The 22,101-nt window shown below is 38.9% G+C and overlaps 1 long non-coding RNA gene across 3 annotated transcripts; it reads right to left on the reverse strand.

Moving 5' to 3' along the window:
* Positions 1-35: 35 nt before the first annotated feature.
* LOC112450415 lies at positions 36-21,118 on the reverse strand. 3 transcript variants are annotated; one of them, XR_003039041.2, is made up of 5 exons: positions 20,845-21,118; positions 2,918-3,130; positions 1,377-1,556; positions 1,193-1,281; positions 36-352 (listed from the first exon to the last, which is right to left on the reverse strand). It is a non-coding gene; the product is annotated as an uncharacterized LOC112450415 (long non-coding RNA). The 3 variants fall into 3 exon arrangements; XR_003039043.2 differs by lacking the exons at positions 1,193-1,281; positions 1,377-1,556 and having other exon boundaries at positions 87-352; positions 20,845-21,094; XR_003039040.2 differs by lacking the exons at positions 36-352; positions 1,193-1,281; positions 1,377-1,556 and having other exon boundaries at positions 2,708-3,130; positions 20,845-21,086.
* Between the last annotated feature and the right edge of the window lie 983 nt (positions 21,119-22,101).

Consider the following 22,101-nt stretch of genomic DNA (forward strand, 5'->3'; position numbering starts at 1 on the left):
TTCAACTTCTTTTTTGCGACTCTTTGTCAACTTCTTAATTTTTCAAATTTCAGACTGTCCTTTGTCCTCCTCATTTATTTTCTGAAGGTTTCAGCTTTTTTTTTTTGGCTTGGTTCCCACAACTTGTTTTAAATGTTTTAAATTTATTATATTTTTCCTTTCAAGCCTTTTATTACAGTCAACAACAACAACAACAACAGGCAACCTATGTGTGAGTCCAAGTTTCTACACAGGATGGCAACGAGAGAGTGGCAGCTCGCAGTCTCAGAGAGGAAGTCTTCGTCATTTCCTTCCCGTTTCCTTCATTTCATTCTGTGACCTCCGGCTGCAAGCTGCCCCCTCTTTCCTCCACCTGGAAGTACACACACACACACACAAAGAATCTTAGACAACACACAAACAACCTTTTATAATTCCTTTCGTGCACATGCAAACACTTTTGAAAGCACAGACTAAAGCCAGCGAATACAATTCAGGTGCATCTGCGGGAATTTTGTACTAAAAACAAAGCGACAGCACTTCAGCCTCCAGCAGTGAAGCAAACGCATTTAGCTTCTTGCTTTAACTTTGAAGTGGGCGGATGTGTAGTTTAGTGTGGGATGATTAGGAAAATGTGATGGTGAAAGAAAGAAGTTGTTCAACTGCAGAAGTGAGTCTTGTTTTACACTATGTATGACATCTTTCTAAATTATTAGTGGTGTCCCTCAGGTTTGTGTTTTAAGCCCTGATCCATCGCAGCAACATCATTATACTGCATTTATGCTACATTTTATTGTTCTAATAAGGACTCTGAGTTAAATAGTCACTGATGTTGTTCGTAAATTACCGTCTCAAAGTAAACAGATGAAATCAAAATGCTCAATCATTGCTAAAGTCAGTGTCATTCCCCAAATTACAAAGCAAAGTGTCTTTTTGTGACTCATCTGAAATGAAGATGTGTGGTTGATAAATGTCCTCATATGAACACTAAAGTTTTGGTCTGAAACTACTTGTTTCATGTAAAGAATAAATTGGTTTGGTGGGGATGGATGTCTGTGTTTCTCTCCTGGACCTGTCACTTCTACAGCCTATGGGTTAAAATGGATGAACTGTATATTTCTTATTGTATTTTAACGTGAAGCACTTTATAATTTCCATTTTAAAAAGGTGCCAAACTAATAAACTTTACTTACTTATTACACTGCAAACTCACCTATTAACTAGCATACCCTGCACATTAGTGTGTCATTAATCATTTCTCAGGTGGAGCCGCTGAGTTCACAGCATTGACTCAGCAGTCATCTGAAAAATGACACAGCAGAGAGGACTTTCAGGTGCAGCAGGTAATCAGAGCAGGTCTGAACAGGGACTCATTTGCATTAATGCAGCAATAATACCTGAGAGGATGTTCTGTCATAGGAGCAGCGACACCATGGCAACAAAAGGTCGGCGGAGGCTCCATTCTCAACAAACAATAACCATTTTCGTGGTAAGAAAACAGCCAGATGAAGATGATCGGCAGAGTTTGAACATGTCAAACAATCGGCTCACTGAAGTCACATGCATGATGGTGCCTGCTGGACGTGGGAAAGCGGAGAAAAGGCAGCACGCTGGACTGGGTACAGAGGATAAGCTCTGTCATTCAGCTTATGAAAATGAAATTGACAGATACTATTGTTTGCTCTAATAAGCAAATGGTGCTGACCCTGTGAGGCAGGAATGCTCCCAGTCAGGATTCTTGTGATTAAATGAGATTGTATGGGTGCGTGTCAGTGTGTGGATTCCTGTGTGTTTTTGCACGTCTTTGTGTACTTGTTTCTGTCTGACACAAGAAAAATAGCTGAACTGTTTGTCTTCCCTGCAGAACGAAAGAGCTCCGCTCTCTTGTTGACGATTTGCAAAGAATGTGTGGACATACTTTGGTTTCCATATGGCAGCGTTGGGAATGCATTTTATAGAAACGCAGAACTTCTACTAAGTTAGGACAGCTAAAGCTTTGTGTCATCATACACTGCTGAAGGCAGAGGAAATATATTTTTGCTCATGTCTCTGTGTGTGTGTGTCTGTCTGTACTGTACTTCATCAGTAACCTTTGGGTGTATGTCTACAGCTGATTAACTTTCGGAGACAAACCAAATCAGGATGGCTGCCATGGCAAAATGACCTCAGAAAAATAGCTATAACTCAGTCAGTTTTACAGATATTGAGCTAAAATTTGCTGTAGTACTACCCGAGTCTTCATCAAAACATACTTTAATGATTTATGTTGTGCAAAATGTTGCACAATGCGTTGCACAACATCTTTGCAAAACCTGTTGGGAGTCATCCCTGTCTGTGTTAGCAAAACATCTCATGAATCACATCACAAACTTCAGTGAAACTCTCAGAAAGTAATTACTGGCTGTACATGTACAAGTGACTCACGTTTGGAGTCAACCCAATTAAAAAAAAAGGCTGCTACAGTTAATTGACGACAGCTTACACAAAAATGGTTATACTTCAGTGAATTTTACAGATATTGAAATTTTAAGTGGCAGTAGCTGACGGTCAGTCACAACACATGCTCCAGGTGCTTACAGATCATTTGAGATGATGCAAGATATTGTAATGTCGGGCGGGATCATAATGTTATTTTTAGGGTTTGACTAAAAAAGCTATAATTCTGTCTTTCCTCAGCATAAGATGATCTCAGCCTAGAACTCTGGCATGAAAGGCGACAGACGAAACATTTCTTCAAAGAATTCTAGGCCTTTATTTATAGTAATGTTAAAGATATTACAATTTTTCCCCCCAAACCACTGCTGTAAAATGAGTCTGTGATAATAGATTTTTTTTTGTTTACTTTTGCTGCTTTTATCAAAGCATAAACTCAAAAACTGTGGATCCTCAGTTTTACTTGATTTACATCTATACCTTTCAGATATGGCTAATAAATCACCTGAAAGTCCCATCTTAGAGTCAGACCAAGCCAACTAGGGGCAGCTGGTGGTTGTGGGGGCAAAGGTGGATTCCCCTGAGTCTTGTTCTCATCTGTCACCAGATAAGTCACGCGGCTCCACCCGCCCGTCTATTCTGCTGCCCTCGACGCAGCCATCCAGCTGGAATGCAAAGCTGCTCCTATCCTCCTGAGAACTCCGGCATTCTTCATCATCTTAAAAGGAAGAAAACAAGTTCAAAGGGATAGAGAGGAGAGGGAGAGAGCAAGGTGCAACAGGGAAGCAAGAGTGAGAGTTTTGTGTAAGGTGACCCGTTTTAACCACACTGTGTCAGCACCGGGAAATGAACTGACTGCACTGGCTTCTGGGGGAACACAGCATTAGATTGGATGGCTTTTTATTCAGAATACGATACTTTGATGCACAATTTAGGACATTTTGGTGGATTTTAGAAATGTTTTCATCACAAAAAGCCAGACAAGCTTCAACAATACAAACCATCATCCAAACTTGAAATTTTCAGCTTTGAATGTTATAAATATTTTATTTATTTAATTTTAAGACAAGAAATAATAATAATAATAATTTCCTGCAGCATTATGGTTCAGGTAATTAACTTATCCCAGCAGCTGTTATCTGGTTAGACTAATGTTAAAACTTGAGTGTTGAAGGAAAATCTGGTACCTGCAGCCATGAGGCGTTTTAGCCGATTGGCTGATTAATTAATCCTTAAATTAAACACAGATCTTATGTAATCTATTAGTGCCAAGAGTATACATTGGAAATGACTCTCAGCTTCTACTACAACAAAGCTGAGCTCAATATCTATAAAAGTGACTGAGTTAAAGCAACTTTTTGTGTTTGCTCAGGTCAAATATGTAACAATTAATCAGAGAATAAGTAATTGAACCAACCTCCCAACAACAGACCCAAACCTGTTCCTCATAATACAGGTTTTTGTTCATATGAAACATACAAAACTTTTCTAGAAAGCTCTTGCAGGCACACAAGATAGAGAGTAAACAAGATAATTTAAATCAAAAATTTTTAATAAATGAGTTTATTCACTCCTCTGCCTACGTCATTTGTGATCAGAGTGAAGATGGGTCAGTCACCAGTGTCATTTTGTCCAGGAATCTTTCCTCAGAGTTTCCTTTTGTATTCGTGCTGGTGATAAGAACAAGCAAAATGTTAAAAATGTGTACTTTAACACTGGCGAAGACAAGATCATTCATGTGTAGCAAAGTCACATTGCTGCTGGGAAATTTTAAAGGAAAGGACAAACAATGATTTATTGGCCAAATCAGATTCTACTGTGCATAATATTCACACAAACTGTTCTGCAGGTTTGCAAACAACTTGACATATTTGCTGAAAAGGTTGTTAGGGCAGGTCTGTATAGATCTGATCCTCCCTGATTGGTGCAGATATTAGACTTTGGTTCAGTTTCAAGGAACAATTTTAATTCCTATTTGCAGTTTCAGTCATTTGCCACATTCCCCGCATTCTTGCTCTGTCTGTCTCCTTTCATCTAATCTGAAAAAAAGATGAGAGCTACAGACAAACGAGACATCACAGAGAGCGAGAAAGTAGGTCAAAAAAACCCTTTTTTATAACGACAACAAAATTAAAAACAACTGCAGCAGTAAGAGGAGATTACAGCATCAACAAGATGGGTTCAAGAGACTAAAGCTCTATTTTAAGGGAGGTCCCACCTTTACAATGAATGTTTTTGCAGCTGTAGCCTGTCTGCTGCTACCCATAATGCCTTTATTAAAGACTTAAGGAAGTGATACAGAAATTATGCCCTTGCAACTCTGCAGATTTTCTTTGTGTCTGCAGAGCATGAGCATTCGCTTCTGTTTACTCATTAAATATTCATGCTGATGTAATGTGGATGTAATGGATTCCTAACCTGTCTGAATTTTAATCAAAGTAATGTTGCATAAATTTGAATAATTTTCCATCTTAAAACCATTCTTCGAAAATGATCAAGTTTCAAATACAACATGTGTTTAATGCACAATAACTAAAATAATTGGATTACATGTACAGTTCAACACAACTTCCAAAAAAGTTGGGACATTGTGAAAAATGTAGAAAACAACAACAACAACAAAAGCGTTGTCTTGTTGAATATATGAAGGGCCTTCTCTGAGAAGACGTTGTCTGGATAGGAGCACGGGTTGTTCTAAAACCTGTATATACTTTTCTGCAGTGATGGTGCCTTTCCAGATGTGCCACAGGCACTAATGCACCCCTATACAACCAGAGAGGCGAGCTTTTGAACAATGTCCTGATGACAGGCTGGATGGTTCTTTTCCTCTTTAGTATGGAGGATGTGGTTTCCAAAAACAATTTTAAATTTTAATTTGCTTGATCACAAAACAATTTTCCACTTTGCCTCAGTCCATTTTAAACGAGCTTTGGTCCAGAGAAGATGGTAGTGTTTCTAGATGGTGTTCACATCTGGCTTCTTCTTTGCCTGACAGAGCTTTAAGCAGCATCTGTAGATTGGACGCTGAACTGTGTTTACAGACAATGATTTATGGAAGTGTTCCTGAGCCCATGTAGTGATGTCCAGAACAGAATCTGACCTGTTTTTAATGCAGTCCTGCCAGAGGACCCAAAGATCACAAGCATCCAAGATTGACTTTCAGCCTCATTCTTTGAGCTCAGAGATTTCTCCAGATTCTTGAAATATTTTGATGAGATTTGAACTGTAGACAGTGGGATATTCAAAGTCATGTGAGACGAGTTACTGCCTTTAAGGTCAAAATGACAACTCCTCCCCCAAATGAATGGTACAGTGTCTTAGTTTCAACATTTTTTTTATGTTAACTATGTTCCATTGTGAAAAAGATATGGGTTTCTGAGATTTGCAAATCATTGCATTCTGTCTTTGTTTACATTTTACACACTGTCAACTTTTTTGGGAATTGGGGCTGTATGTTTTGATGATGTGGGGAGAGAGAAAAACGTGTCCTCATGTTTTCAGAGGAAGACAAAGAATGTGTTTTGGTGTGTGCTGGGTTTGCACGTATTTGAACGCTCCATGTCTTCAGCAGGGCTCACTGGTGTTTTCCAGACCAGCAGAAGCACTTATTTTGATGGCTGGATGGGGAAACTTGAGTTAACAGCATTTGTGCTGCCAAATCCAGAGCTCAGTGCTAAGTAACACACAAAGCTGACTCTGAACACATGCACGTTGGTTAAAAATAGCTCCCCAACGGGGTGTTTGAAGGAGGGAACAGCCTGCCTTGAAGCTTTAGCCTTTTTGGCACAAGGAAGAAGGAGGGGTTGAAGGTTCGGATGAACTTAGTAAAGCCTGCGTGGGAGTGAGGGTGATCCCAGTGGTGTTTGCTTCATCTCGGCTCTTACAGTGCCACTCAAATAACTCTGACTCACTGTTTTGAGGACATCTAGCTCCCAGTTCAGGTAGACACTGAGCCAGGCAGGTCAAAAGTCCCCTTTCTCCCCATCTGTCCTTATATTTATGGATTGCTTAGCATACTTTAAAAGCAGGGCAGCATTTGACACTCTGTAACATCTTTCGATCAATAGTTCAGCTTATTTTAAGTGGGATTCTGAGGAAAGGTAATGACCATTTAATATCTTATCTGTTGTGTATAGCTTTTTGAACAGCGTCAGTTTGAAAAACTAGAGCTGGTCAGACTGATTAGCTAGCAGCTAAATGTTTACTAAAACGTGTTTGCACGTATCGCTGTGAAACATGAGAGTTCTTTTAGAACAGCAACAATCTACTTTGGTACATTGCTGGTCTTGGCCTCACTCGAAATCAGAATTGCACTGGTCAGATGCATGATTTGTTTGTACTATTTTTATTCAGCTGCAGTTAGCTGCTTAAATATGTTGAGTAATTCACTTAGATGTTAGCTTGTATGCCGTGTTGCTCTGCGTCCCACTATTGTGCTGAATTATAAAACTGGATGTGAAGATGAATCAAAAAAGGAAACCAGTCTGAACTAATGCAAAAATAATACAGATGAATGTCTGGAGACACAACCCGCTGACAGCTTCCTGTTTTCACATTAGGATTCAAACAAAAACTAGAGTATTTGTATGCAGGTGACAAAAAATATTTATCCATCTATTCATTTTCTTTGCCTGGTTATTAACAAGCTTTAACGGTTTTACAACAAGGAGCAGCAATGTAATAAAACAAATAATTAAATGGTTGGTTTTCTAGGAATTTTTAATACCTTCATATTTTTGTGTAAATATGTAATCATCTATTTAGATGTAAGCATGTGTATACTTTATACGTATTGTGTATTGTGATGCATGCAGGTGTATGTTTGTTCCTGTTTTTCACCTTCAGTACCTGGTAGTAAGTCAGTGTTTTCTGTCAAAATAACACACACACACACACACACACGCATGTTTGTGTCCCTTATCCTTTGTTGTTTTTCCATTTGGTTCTTCTCTGAACTCGACAGAGACGTTTGAACATGGACTGCAGCCTCGTGGGCCTGAACGGACACTTTCACACAGCTGTGATTTATCCATGCTGGAATGTGTGTGTGTGTGTGTGTGTTTTCATGTGCCTGAGAAAGCAGAGGATGTTAAAAACAACTAGAGCGAGAGGGGGGCAAAGATGGAGCCATGTGTTCACAAACACATTAACAGTTGAACACACACAGAAAAAAGGACAGGAAGTCTGATAGATAAACAGGCGTCATGGCGGATGGTGGCGGGGCCGGAGCAGACGGCTGCACTGAGATGTTTTCCTTCATTTAGTGACCTGCGTTCCTCAAACTCCTGCATGACGATCAACACTCCTCTAAATATAGAGAAAAGACATTTTCCTTTCTTTTGTTTTCAGTACTCGTCTCATAAAAAGGACAAAAGAAGAACCTCTGCCACATTTCCTCGGCTTCTGCAGTAAATTATTACCATCAGATATGACATCTTGTATCGTAAAACAGTTTGAGGTCTCAATTTTAAAAAGAAAACAAGGAAGGAAGAACATGCACTGCAATGTTTGAACAAAGAGTAAAAGAGTGAGGGTAAAATAATGTGTTATTCACCTCTTCTACTGGAAACAGGAGAGAAACAAGCAGCTCGGATGACTAACTCATGTGTTTTCACTGTGAATTGTTCCATTGTTGAAGGTGAAGGCCTCGCTTCATACATCTTCTGGACAAAAATAGCAATCAGACCACCGTAAACAGGAAACAGGTTTGGGTATGCTATTCAAGTTCATCTGTGTGTTTCTTTAACTTCCTGTTATCTGCCAGGTCTCCCTTTCTTATCGTTGTCATTGTTCATTCATCATCTCTCACACATCACCGTTCGAAATGACAAACAAACACCCAAGGTGTGGCTGACTGAGCTTCTGGGGTGTGCATCCACAGTCCTGCCTCGAGCCGGGTGAGATATCCTCACACAAAGTTAAAAGTGAAACATCAGCTGGAGGTGACGCAGAATTGCTCTAAAAGATTTTCTGCTGAACTTCCTTTGTGCCGAACTAACTTGGAACAGTCAACAAGACGGGACAAAGACTCCAGGGAGATGATTAACTGATGTTCAGAGTAATATCAGGGGTAGGCTGATGGAAATGTTTGCTCAAATTTAGTAGAAAAGTTGATAATACTGGAAAGCAGCCAGGAGGGAACTGTGGAGGAGCTCTAAAAACTCTTTTGAACTGTTTACATGTAAAATCGCTTCAGCTGTATGTCATTTCACCTCCTTCCCCCTGAGCCTAAACGCTCCACCTACATTTTGTGCGTTTACATCAGGAAGTAGGGGGTGTCCCAGTTCTTCTTGTGATATGGAGGTAGGGCTTAACAGATTATTTTTCAGGGACAAACTTCAAATGAAGGGGTGTGAGAAAAGGATTTGAAAGTATTCCTTTTTTCTGACATCTTTGTGCTCTGGCAGCTCAGGTAAATTACTGCAAAACAATTATTTCACTCTGACTGCAGCACGCTGTCTGAGTCTGGAGCTATGTATCTAAATTTATAATATAAAACTAACATTATATGAAAGTAAAGTTCCCAAAAGTTTATGTGTAATCTAAACATATGTTCATTAAGAACTAAAACCGCAAAGGCAATGATTTTCTGAGTACATTCAGGGTTTATTTATAATAATAAATGGTATTTTTAACAAATACATACACATATCTGAAACATAACTTAGAAAAAGCACAAAGAAAAACTTTGGTTTACTTGCAAACCATAAAATAAATCCTCCTAATGACAATATGTAAATTATTGCATGTTGTTTTTGTAATCTCTTTGTTTAGCAATTTGGAGGTGGAGCGCATCAAAGTCGAAATGTGCCACTCCCCTGTCTTTTCTCCACATGCACACAAGCGTGCATGAACATTAAGCTAAACACACTTACATACTTGCCCACACACACGCCTGACGCCTGCCCTACCCCTGCAGAGCCTGATCTCCGTCTGGCTTCTGCCCAGCATCCTCCTCTGTCTCTGCTGATTAGCAGCACGGCTGAGGAAGTCTTGCAGGAGACGGCAGCACCGGCTCTTAGCTCTGACTTGGCCTGCGTGTCTGGAGCTATTTCCAGCCGCCGCCTGGCTGCACGGCTTCAGGATGCATCTCGGAGTAGAAGAAAGAAAGCAGAGGATCCTGACTCCTGATTTACACTCTTGGCTTTGGTTCACATCCTCAGTGGCTCCGGAACAAGATCCTCAGAGGTGTTTAAAGCTGAAGTAAAACAACCTACGGGTGAACCTCAGAGGTTTATTAACCCCTACATCACTAGTGGCCGCTTGTACCGGGGAGCAGCACTTCTGCCAACAAGATCAATCCAATAGGCCTAGGGACTAAGGGGTTAAAAAAGGGAATATCTGATCATTCTTTTTGTTCACATTTAACACAAAAGGTCCATTGACGTCACAGGGTGATTTGCATCTCAACTCTGAGATTTCTTTTTATGCCACACCCCCATATATATTTATTTTTTGAGGCAAAAGTGGGTTAAATAAGCAAATAACAAATTAAGTTAAAGTCACACCATGGCCACAAGGACACCTCAGCAGGTCATGTCCACCACACCCATATGTTCTCTGAAGAACCAATCCCAGTAATTATCCTGACCTGGCAGATTGCATCATGTCTGTGTCATTCAGACTTTTTTTTATTTTACTGCTGCCTTCAGCGGTTTTGCTTACAGTGTAAAATGATTTCACCAGAATCCACTTGTGATCCAAGTAAATGTGCGTGTGTGTATCTCCAGGTAAAGTTGTTGGAATCTAAATATAGGATTCTTGGCAGCAGCTCAGTTTAAGAAGACGAGCACAAGTCAAAGATGAGCACAGGGGTCCTGACTTCTCATGCCTTACGCCTCCAGCCCAGGGATAAGCTTTTAGAAGGCCTGATAAGAATGTGAAAGTTTTACAGTGAGCTAAAGAGGTTCATGTTTATCTCTTGAAAAATGCTAATTGTTTGTTTTGATTCACTGAAACACAAAAGCAGTCACACTTTTTTAAAACCCCTGAGATAAAAGAAGATGCTCCGCTCCAGTATTTTACATGTGTTGATGCTTATCAGGAGGGATGGAGCAGGTGGCGGCAGGGGGCGAAGGCCTTCCAGGAATGCTTGTAGAGGAACGTGGTTAATGACTTGTGAAAATCTGACACAAATTGCCCACCAAAAGAGATGGTTGTGTGGCGTATAGGTTTAAAAAAAAAGATCCGGTTATGACCACCTTCCAATGCTGTGAAGTACGTGGCTGTCAGCTTGTTTAATACTTGTCAAGTTAATGTATAAATTCACAAAGAGGCAAACATAAAAAGCATTCATAAACAGACAGCTACACATTTTAGCCCATATATGTGTAAATACAGTAAGCTTAAAAAAGTAAAGCACCCTTACAGCACCTTAAACTTAATTCCTATAGTATGCTTGTCAGATGAGTGCAATTCCAACATTCCACTCTACTCAGGTCATTGCAACAACACATTTTTCTTACCTCATTAAAACTTGGTTTAAAAAGCCCTGTCACATTAGAATTGGATGATTACAAAAACAGCATGGTCAAGGTGAAACATGTACTGCAGGTAAATGGTTTTCAGAACAAAGGCATGAATGGTTAACACACTTTCTGTATACTAAAACCAAGAAAACTGACTTAACAGAACATTTTGTACATTTTTGCTATCTAATTTTAAACTGATGCAACTAAAAGCTACAGTAATATTCTAGATGGTGAAGGACTCAACAGGTTGTCTGAGGGGACAATGAAATACTATTATGCAAGTATGAGATGCCAGTTAAAGGTAAAGTTTGTTATTTTGCTTTTGCGTTCTTGTCCGTTCCCGCTTGTATATTGTAAATTGTTTTCGGTTACCTAATGCTCAAAAGCTATAAGCTCAAAGAAAAAAAAACAAAAACCTGACATTTTCCCTGCTGGCTGTAGGTTGCCCTCTTCCTCTACGCTGCAAGTTCAGTAGGTCTTTATTGTCAATAAGAGCAGCAGAAAAAATATATAGCTACTGGAGGGTTAGAGGCCAGAGGGGCTGTAAGTCAGTGGTAGATTTTCCTGAAGTCAACTTGAGTTAAGTCTCATATTTGATTATTTTCTTGTGCTGTTTACGTTTTTGTTACTTTGGGTTGTATTTTTCACCGTCGGATCAGAATGGTCACGTAGGTTTAACGTGCAACAGCACATCTCCCAGATGCTTGATCCAGTGAGATTTGATTCATTTTGTTTGTTTGTTGTAAATTAGGGTTAAATAAAAAATTAAGTCACAAAAATTAAAAGTCATAGCAACCTTTTCCTCAGTGAGATGAACATTTTGATATGTTAAAATTGCACAAAGTATACATAAGTAGTTCAATTGAAAAAAATAAAATAACAATTTTAATAAAAAAATAGGAAAATATGACAATAGTCGGAATTCACACAACAAGTTCCACTGGTCGTTTGCCGGTGCTGTGAGTGTATTCAAAAGGAGAATTTGTGGCAACACTGACTCCATTCAGCCCGTATGTGACTTTTTTTTGTGTTTATCTGCTTTAGGCAACCAAGGCATTCTGCTGACTGTGTGAAAACTTTGTGAGACAGTAATCAGCGCTGTTGGCTTGATTCTTGACCAGCTGACTCACAGAGTGCTGCATATCTGCTGCACAGAAACACACACTCGTCTCAGCTTAATGGCAGCTTTGTAGCTCTTACAGCATTTCCCACTGAGCAACAACTGAAAGAAGAAAATCCAGGAAAATGACTCATGCAATAATATCAATCCACCCTGCAGAAATCAGGTCTGATAATCAGCAGTTTCTGACTCATTCTGCAACCGAGTTCTCAGTTCGGGTAAATCCTTCTTTTTCTGTCTTTTAAAAGTAAGGATTCCTTTTCAGTAAATCCCATCTCGCCTTTGTTAGTTTTTTTAATCAGAGCACACTTCCTGGTTTTCAGCTGAAGCTGATGTGTAATCTCTGCCGGGCTGTTACTGGACATGCCTGCTTTGGTGACCCAGCGGGGAAGGTTTGAAATACAGGAACCAAATTTCAACATGGTTTTTCCACTGCAACAGTGAATTTCCTGCTCCTTTCCAGCACATTTACTTTCCATGTAAATCACATGGCGAGAGCGATCAGTGACTCCACACAGTCATCTGTTTAGAGTTGCCCAACTTTCCCCAGCTATGAATAACTATTTAGCTTTAATTCTGCCATGTTTTTGAAGGGTTGAATTAAATCTCTTTCCTTAATTTTAATGGTTTTATTTATTATTATTTCAAGCAATCAGTCATTAAACTACATTATATCTTGTCTCGTCTGGTTGTATTAGTATATGTAAATTGTTATAGTCAGTTATAGTTACAATGAAATAAATTGCACCTCAGTTTTATATTAAACTGACCAGACTAAACAATATCTGCCTTCCTTTAGGTTTTTGATGCTCAAATAAAAAAAACTGAATGCAGCACAGTATTTAATAATTTGATCACCTTAGAAAACAAACAGAAGTTGATTGTGTTTTACAGAAACTGCACTCTCTTTTGTTCTACCACTGAACAAATTGTTGTTTTTCACAATAAGGATAGTTCTGCTGGTGGACTGACTTTATTTTAAGGCAGTTATGTTTTGACTTGTATTTCTGAGATTTTACTGATTTATTTAAATAAAGAAAATAAAGTAAATGAAGAATTATCTTTTACCAACTTCAGATGTTTTGCAACTTTATTCACAGCTACTGGACGACCGTGACGAGTGAAAAATAAGCTGCAACCTGACAGTATGGCCTCACTTTGTTCCGAGCTGATGTATCGTAGGGGTAAATGTAAAAAAGCTCAGACAGAAAAACATCAGAACATCTAACAAATGTTCAAGTCGCTAAAAAGGAACAAAGAGCAGAAGTTACACATCAAAGCGAGATGTTTGAGTCTCAGAGTGTGAGGGTGATCGTGGCAGGAAAGAAAAATTACAAAACAGGTTTTATTTTATTTCTAACTGCAGGTTGTTGGGGATAATAAATGTCTGTGATATATCCTTATTTGCGACAGTTGGATATTTGTTTTAAGATGGTTAAAACCAAATTATGTTATTCAGAGAAGTGGAAAGACTGTTGAATGTATGTTAAACACAAAAAAATTTAACATAACCAAAACAAATTTCAGCAATTCAGTGCAACACCAGCAGAGCTGCCTTCATTCTCATCATTCTGATTAAAGTTTTCTGACAACCTGAGGTGCAGCACAATAAAAGGAACTAATGCTGCAAAAGTGAAGAAATTCAGATTATCTGTACCAACAAAACACAGCAAAAAAAAGATGCATTAAAGATGAATCAAACAGTCAAGTTCATGAAAAACTCAATGAAACTATAAAGGACTGATATTAATGACGTCATGTTGAGATGTTTGAAATCTACAACCTGTCAAACCTTGCTTCAGACCTCATGGCTCAGCAGACTGTTTCTTACTCTTTGAGACTAAGTTCTGCACTTGACCTGTGAGGGGGATGCACCTGTAAACAACACAACACAACACACTGTGCATACCAATGAACTGTTTCACATGCCGTCTGTCTGATGCAATCTGCTGAAATCAACTAACTCCACCTGAGGAAACCAACCGGGTCAGCAGCAGGTACAGCATTATTTCACCCACACCCACAGAGGGAACTGTCTTTAGAACTGTGACAAGAAATCCAGATACATGAGCTAGAATAGACAGCTGCGAAAATAGTTAAATATTCACAATATTGTCCCAGTTCGGGATCAGAGGCTTGTTTACTCCAAACCAAACAGCATTCACGCTATTGTTTGAACTAGTAAGAGAAATCAAGTGACTCACTGATCAGCTTAATTGCAGAGGATTCTCTGCTAAAGATTCATTTGGCAAAGAGTTTACATATGACTTAATGGGGTTTCGTCTCTTTTTCTTTGCAAATTTTTAATGAATAAACCTGCAGAATTATCATAGCAGCTCATCAGCTGAAGGCTACGTCAACAAACATTGATTTGTGGTATATTGTAGCAAAATCATTCTGTAAAACAAAATCAAACAAACCCAACTTCTCCCCGTGGATTTTCTCCTGGTACTCTGGTTTAATCTGTCAGTCCAAATGCATGCTAGTTTAACTTGTAATCCTAAATTCAATTTAGGTTTGAATGTGTACATAAATGATAGTTTTACTTGTGTGTATCTGTGTTTGACCCTTTGATGTAGGGCCAATCTGTTCAACCCCTTCCCTTCTGACTGCTGATGTCGGCTCCTAAAACTGTACTGATGAGGAACTTTTGGAAATGACTAGTGAATTCTGCAGCAGTTTGTGCACAAGGCGCATCTCAAGAGACGAGATGAGAACAACAGCCTGAACTACAGATGATAGAAAGTTCTTACGGCAACTTCTTTGAAGACCTGCTTCTGTAGAGCAACCAGGGGAAACACTGAGGAGAGTCGGGGTTAAAACAACAAGCGTGCAAGAGAGAAGAAATAAAGTCTCTTGGCATTTGAATAGTTTTATTACCAAACACAGCAAGGATTTAAAAGCTTTATTTTAACTTTTAGCACAGTAGGAAGGACTAATGGATTACAAACTGAACTCAGATCAGGATCTGGTATCAAACCGTCTGCTGAAACTTGAACTACTTGTACTCCCATCACAGCGTTTATGCGTCCTGCTGTTAGAAAAGTAGCCGAGTACACATCCAGATGGACATCTGGTTCAAACTAAAGCCAAAGAAAGGCACTGAAAACAAACAGAGTAAAAATAGCCACGACTCTGTCTAACATATTCAAACATGGCAAAACGTTTACTATATAACGTCATCTTCTCAAACCGTTTGTCATAAACAAACCAGACCAACTGTTTTATAATGTTCCTACTACTTCTTGCTTATTTGTCTTTATTACATCTCATCGCTCCAATTTTCCTATAAGCACCAGTGAAATCTCTCTGCTTACAATGAATCAAAATCTGTTTTACAGCATTTATTATATTAGTTGTGTTGTCTTTTTGTAGCCACTCATGCCAAGACAAACTGGAATATTCTTACTTTCTATAAAAATGAACTATTTATTGTAGACTTAACTCTAAGCAAGTCATTTCTCTTAGCTGTTAGGTCATTTTGCCCCCGGAGGGTGCAGGTTAGGTTGAGGGTGGAGGAGCTGCAGCTGCGGGAACATGATTGTGTCTAATACAGGCTGTCACATATGTCCACTCCGAGAGCTCAGACAGAAGCACTCTGCGCTGAGAAGTCTCCGTGAATCTTTGCTGGGCTCGCACCAGAAGGGCCCGGGGCAAAGTTCTGCTAAATACCACGGTTACATAATGTATACAGATACACTCAGAGCCGCACAGAAGCTCAAACCAACACACACATGTAAAAAGTGTGGAAGTGATGCACAAACACACTCAGGGAAATGCACATGTCCGTGTAGGGTGCAGAAACAAACCAAAAACACGGGACACACGTTCACAAACATACTGAAAACAAGTCATTAACTCAACTATTTATAAACATTTATCATTTATGCCATTTTACAAAATCCCCACATAAATTGAAGGGTTTCAGCTTCTTATTTCACACAACTGGTATCATTTTTTTTTTTTAATCTAATGAGTGCATACTTTGTGCTATTTCAGCCAATCATACATCAAGATAATTTGCTGATTCTGGAGATGGCAGCTACAACTTTTGGTTTTTGTAACTTTTATACTTTTCAAAATATTTCACTTTATTTACAAACATTTTCTCCATAGAAATACATTAAGATTTCTTCAATTTCTTTAAAAACATTGTCCACTTTTAAATCTGATGATTCAGCGTACTTACTACAGCTTTCTTTTCTTATGCTACTTTTAACTTTTCGCTACATTTAGCCTTCCAGTAAAATAATTCCACGCCCGGCATTCACTCTACATTTTCACAGAAATTACATTTTTTCCCCTAGTTTTACTAATAATTGATTACTGCAATATTTTGCTCCAATTAACTCCTAAGTTCTTCCATAAATTTTCAGCTGAACAATTTGTACCCATTTCCAGTCTCTTGGGTGACCTGTTGTTGGAGTTTATTGCCACTAAATCATTAAACAAGTTATATCAAGTTTCAAACTTAAAGGTGGTTTTCATTTTAAAGGCTGATGCTTCATCCTAGATTTAGATATCTGCAGCAAGCCTCTCATGCCACTGCTAATCAAATTAAAAAGACATTTCCTCAAAACACACAGAACAAAGTGCAGAACAAAGTGCAGAACAGGTGCCGGTCAGTCTGATTCAGGCCAAGCTGAGTTTCTGAGTATTTCCAGAAATCTGATTGTTTTGGAAATGTGTCTCAGCGCCTGAGTCAGATGTCTCAGAAATCTGGTGATGAGTTTTTTATTGATCTGCTCACATCCTGCTGCGTTCAAAGACTGGAGCCTCTTAGAAGCTGGGGAAAACAAGACACACAAACAGAAACCCAGAACCTTCAGAGGGCGAAACGTGGTTACCCGTCAGATCATTTGAATATATGAAAGCTTAAATGGTCACATCTAAATGAAACGCACAGATAGTAATCATCTACAACCAATTCACTTTAGGAGTCAAACCCATCCAAGATGGCCATCACAAATGAGCAATCTCAGCCAACTTTAACTCAATAACCTTTACAGATATTGGGTTAAAATTTAGTGTTTTGTAGCCAACAGTTATTGACAACTCTGAGCCTGACATCCCAGGATATTATATAAGATTGAAATTAACGTTAATTTCAAGGTTTGATCAAAAAGGCTCTGACTTCATCATTTCTAATCATAAGCTGACCTTATCTTAAAACTCTGGTATGAAAGGTGGCGGCTGATATGCATTCCTTTAAGGAATACTAGGCTTTCAATGTTATACATAACACTTTGCTTTTTAAGATGCACACTTTAATGACTTTAAATAAAAATAGTTTGCTGTTTGATGAATTGTTCCTGTCCAGGAGCAAATCATCCAATGTATTTTCTACATGAAAATAAATCAGTCGGTGCAGGTAGGTTCATCTCTGTGCTTCTCATTCACAATATTTGGAACAAAACAAGTGATTTTAAACAAGGAACATATATCAATTGTATTAAAAAAAACAAAACAATAGCTTCTAGGATTGTCTAATTTACGCAGGTTTGGACGTCTCCTAGAACGTCCTCATTTCTAATCTTCGTGGAAATCAGGCCACCTTTTCAGAAAACAGCTGGAGCTTCCTATCTTTAGAAGGACCTGTTCCTTCTGCTCTAAATACTGCAGGAGAAAATCCTTCACCACTCCTATAAAAACCTGAAGCTGCTGCATGTTTACCTCCTCAGAGACAGATGTGGATTCTTAGAATAAAGTCTGAGTCGTGTTGTTCATGTGGCCCAGTTTGTCACAAGACCCTCCCTCTGCCTGCTTCATCCACGTGACATTAAGAATGAGGAAAAAGGTGAGGCGGGGAAGGTCCAACACACTGATTTATCACTGGTGATAAAATATAACAATAATCACGTGGTTTCTGTGCATTTGTCATCTAATAATGGGCTTCTTTTCACTAAAACATTGTGCAGTGACTAATTATTGCTATGAGGGCAATAATGTTTTTGCCTGTCTGTGTGTGTTTATTAGTCTGTACCATTAGCAACATATCTCAAGAACTGGTGGATGGATTTTAATGAAACTCTTAGGAAGTAAATCACTACCTGCACAAATACAACTCATTAATATTTGGAATCAACCCAATTCAAGATGCCTGCCACAGCTAATTGACCTTAACCAACACAGAAATGACTAACTCGATTAATTGTTCAGGTATTCTGCTAGAATTTGGTGTGGTAGTAGCTTAGAGTCATCCTCAACATATTATCTGAGCACTATCACATCTCATGAGATTCAACATTATCGCATGAGGTCGCGATATTTACAAAGTTTGACTGAAACAGCCACAACTCCATCCCTTCTTGGCATAAGATTACTTTAGTTCAAAACTGCATGAAAGGTATTGGCTGATATGGATTCCTTCAAATAATACTAGGCCTTTAATTAATATTAGTGCAACTGAGCAAAACTCGTACAAATAAGCACGTGTATTCAAATGCAAACAATTGGCTTTTTTCTTTGATCCCAAAGTTTTTTTTTATCAGTTGTACTTCCTACTTTATGCAACTCTTCAGACAAGTCCTAATAATAGGAGAGCTGCCAGTCTCCTCTTTGTTTTCAAACTATTGCCTCCTGGGTTATAAAACGGCAAAAGCTCCCCTTAAATTTCAGGAAACCACCACTTGTGCCCAGATGGTAACATCCTGTACCGTCGGAGTGAGAAGAGGACGAAGCATCGTGGAGTAACTTTATATATTATTTGCCTGAACCACCTGTGTTCCTTTAAAAAAAAAAAAAAAAAAAACAACAACTGGTGGTGGTGGGGCCAGAATTAGAGGTGAGGAGCCCCCGGGGTGCCGAAGGGGGAACAACAACAACAACACAGAGAGGAAACATCTGCAGACAGGGTCAGCAGCACAAAGAGACGTTTCCGCTCATGAAGGATGACTCACAACATTTTTTCTTTTTCTTAGCAACTTAAAATCCAATGAAAACTCATAAAAAGTGATTTAAGCCTGAAACAAAAATATCTAGAAGTGCAGCTTTTATAGAGGACAATGTCATGTTTGATTGATTCAGACAGAAAAACAAACTACCAACTATTTTTTAACAACAAAAACAAACAGTTTTAGCGTTTAATTCTTTCAGTGGTTTCTAGGATATTATATTAGTAATTACATCTGATTAGGATGTCTCCTGGGTGCCTCTCTTTGGACGTTTTTCAGGCATGTGCCACTGGGACAAGACCTTGGAGCAGACCCAGAACTGGCTGGAGGGATTATGTTTCCTCTCTGGCCTGGGAATGCCTTGGGATCCCCCAGGAGGAGCTGGAGAGTGTCGCTGGGAAGAGGATGATGTCCGGGTTTCCTTCCTGGACCTGTTGCCTCCGGGACCTGACCACGGATAAGTGGTAGAAGATGGATGGATAAATCTCATCTGTACTCAGAGTCAACTGGGGACCTTACAGTTCTCATCTAATTTGATCACAGTGGGGGGTTTTTTCTGTTACATTACTATAAAAAGATATTTAAAATGGTAAGAAAACGGTCTTGGATAAACATTGTTTTGTGATAATATCATCACTGCTTCACAGCAGTGATAACAGCCTTTTGTTTGGGAAAATAAAACAAGTTTGTTGAATCTGAACAAAATCTAAGGCTTCATTTTAAGGTTGATGACAGAAGCTGCTACAATACCAGTTAAAGAGGCGTCATGGAGGCAAGTGGGAAATGTTTGGTTTAGATAAATTCTTTATTTCATATCCTACAAATCAGTACTACAAATTTGACTTTTGAAAACTGCCTCTGTTGCAGTTTGTGAAGGATCATGATTGTTTTAATTTTTGTAGTTATTTTTAAAATTTTTGACGGTCACCTTTCTTTGGAGAACATTTCTGACGAAGTTGGCTTTATTTTATCAGGTTCTCAAGGACATGATTCAGATTCTGATCTTGAGTTACACATTCTGTCCTTTCTTAGGAATTTCTAAGGACACACTGAACCAGATTCCAAGTTCTGCCAAGTTTGTAGCCAATATCTCTTTGGAAATCTCTGTTGGTACAAAAATATAATTTCAAACAGTGGACTAAAGCTGGCATCAATTTTAATTGCAACAAAGTTGGTCAGTGAACCCCTTATTAAAATCTATGCATTTGGTATTGTTGTAAACCTAACACAATACCACATCTCCTGTCAGACGTCACCATGCTGGTCGGTCATCCTCGGGTCAGTCGCCACGTCTGCTGAGTTAATGTCAGCGTGACCCGGTTAGCAGCACCCGTTGTTTGTTGACTATTTTTAAGCCTCGGTGAGAACCGAGGGGACAAATACGGCCCTGGAGGTTAAACTTTATTAAATTTATGGCGCACAAAGAATCATCAAGGGGTGACAACACTTCAACAGGATGACATAAAAGATGTCTGGAAGCAAAAAACTAATCCAGTTGGACCAAATTTACCATTTATCAGTTTGCAAAATGAAACTTGACCAAAAACAAAAAAACCTAAATTGACAAAAGACTGAATTGTGGTTTGGTTCAACAACAAGAATAACTCACTTTATATTCATTGGAACAAAAACAATTGGATTAAATTATGAACCTTACATCCAGATTGAGAGCATGAAGACCATAAACAAAAAACAAAACCACACAATAAGTTTAAATTCAGTTAAATTATTAAAAATAACTAACACATTATAGGGAATTTACATCATATAGTCTAATTCTGAAGAACATCATTTGCCCCGACAGTTTTCTCTGTAAAAGCTACTATTTGGGACAAATTTCTTGTTTGTTTGACATTTATTGCTAGTTTTACCTGTTTTAAAGAAAGCTGCTAAAACTAGGTTGATTTAACAAATTTGTGTTTTGTCTTTAAATTTTGTGAGTCTTTACCTCAAGTGGAGGAGGTGAAGTGTCTGGGATTCTCGTTCATGAGTGATGGTAGGATGGACGGATGGATCTGGGCCTCGACCGCAGTAATGAAGACGTAGCTCTGGTCAGTCACGATGAGCCAAAAGCCAAGGTTTCTTGATTTATTGGTCCATCTACAGTCCAACCCTCACCTATGGTCATGAGGTGTGCAGCCAGGGAGCCTCCCTTTAGTTGTCACACCTGATTCAAATGAGTGAATTACTTACCCTGAATATCATCGAGGCAGAAGCCTGTCAATGACACATTCATTTCTGTCAGGTGTGTTGAAGCAGGGAAACAGCTAAAACATGCAGTGGGCCGCGAGGAACAAGATCGGGGACCTCTTCTCTAGAGGTTTTCTGAGCCCATCCCTTTGGGAGGAGAGCCCAGGGCAGACAGGAGGGATCCTCTCTGGTCTGGGAAGGCTTTGAGTTGCACCAGGAGGAGCTGGAGAGGGATATCTGGGTTTTCCTCCTGGACCTGTTTCCTATGAAGCTTGATAACAGAAGTGGAAGAAACTAGATGGATGTTTGCTAAGCACTGAAAAGTTTTTTTTTTAACAGCAACCTGATATAACCTGATGCAATGCTTCATTTTTATGTAACAGAAAAACAAAGTTGAGCAAAGATGGAGAAATAAATAACTGTTTTTCTTAAAATGGAATGGTAAGAGTCCATTATTTAGCTTCTCACTCCTGCATCCTCATGTGGATAAAATGTGTTTATTATTACCCAGAGGTACTTCATCTGAGGGTCTACAGTCTGCCTGATTACATGTAGAATTAATAAAATAAATGAAACATGGTTCTTACTGTGACATAAATGAAAGGAAAGGCCCCACTCTATGCAGTTTAAACATGTTTATATTATTCATTATAGTTGAAGTTGAAAAAAGTGAGCGCAGAGCAGCACTTTGAACATCTCACCCCATCCATTCACAGCGATTCCCTCCCTCCCTTTTGTGGCCTACATTTCTGTCAGAGGATGAGAATCACACGTGAGTTTAGCTTCATGTTGCACCTACTGTGATGTGAAACGGCCTTTCATCCTCCTCCTTTCTTTTCTTTGTGAGCTTCTCTGCTAAACTCTGTCAGACCTTCAAACAAAACGTAAACATAACTTTGTCACCTTTGGGACAAAATCTGCTTCATCAAATCATCAGCTTTACTAATTTTTAATTTTTTTTCCACAATCACCAGAGATGGCGTTACATCACATCAAGTTTACTTATTTTCACACC

This window comes from Kryptolebias marmoratus, linkage group LG24 (assembly GCF_001649575.2).
Source record: "Kryptolebias marmoratus isolate JLee-2015 linkage group LG24, ASM164957v2, whole genome shotgun sequence".
NCBI lineage: Eukaryota > Metazoa > Chordata > Actinopteri > Cyprinodontiformes > Rivulidae > Kryptolebias > Kryptolebias marmoratus.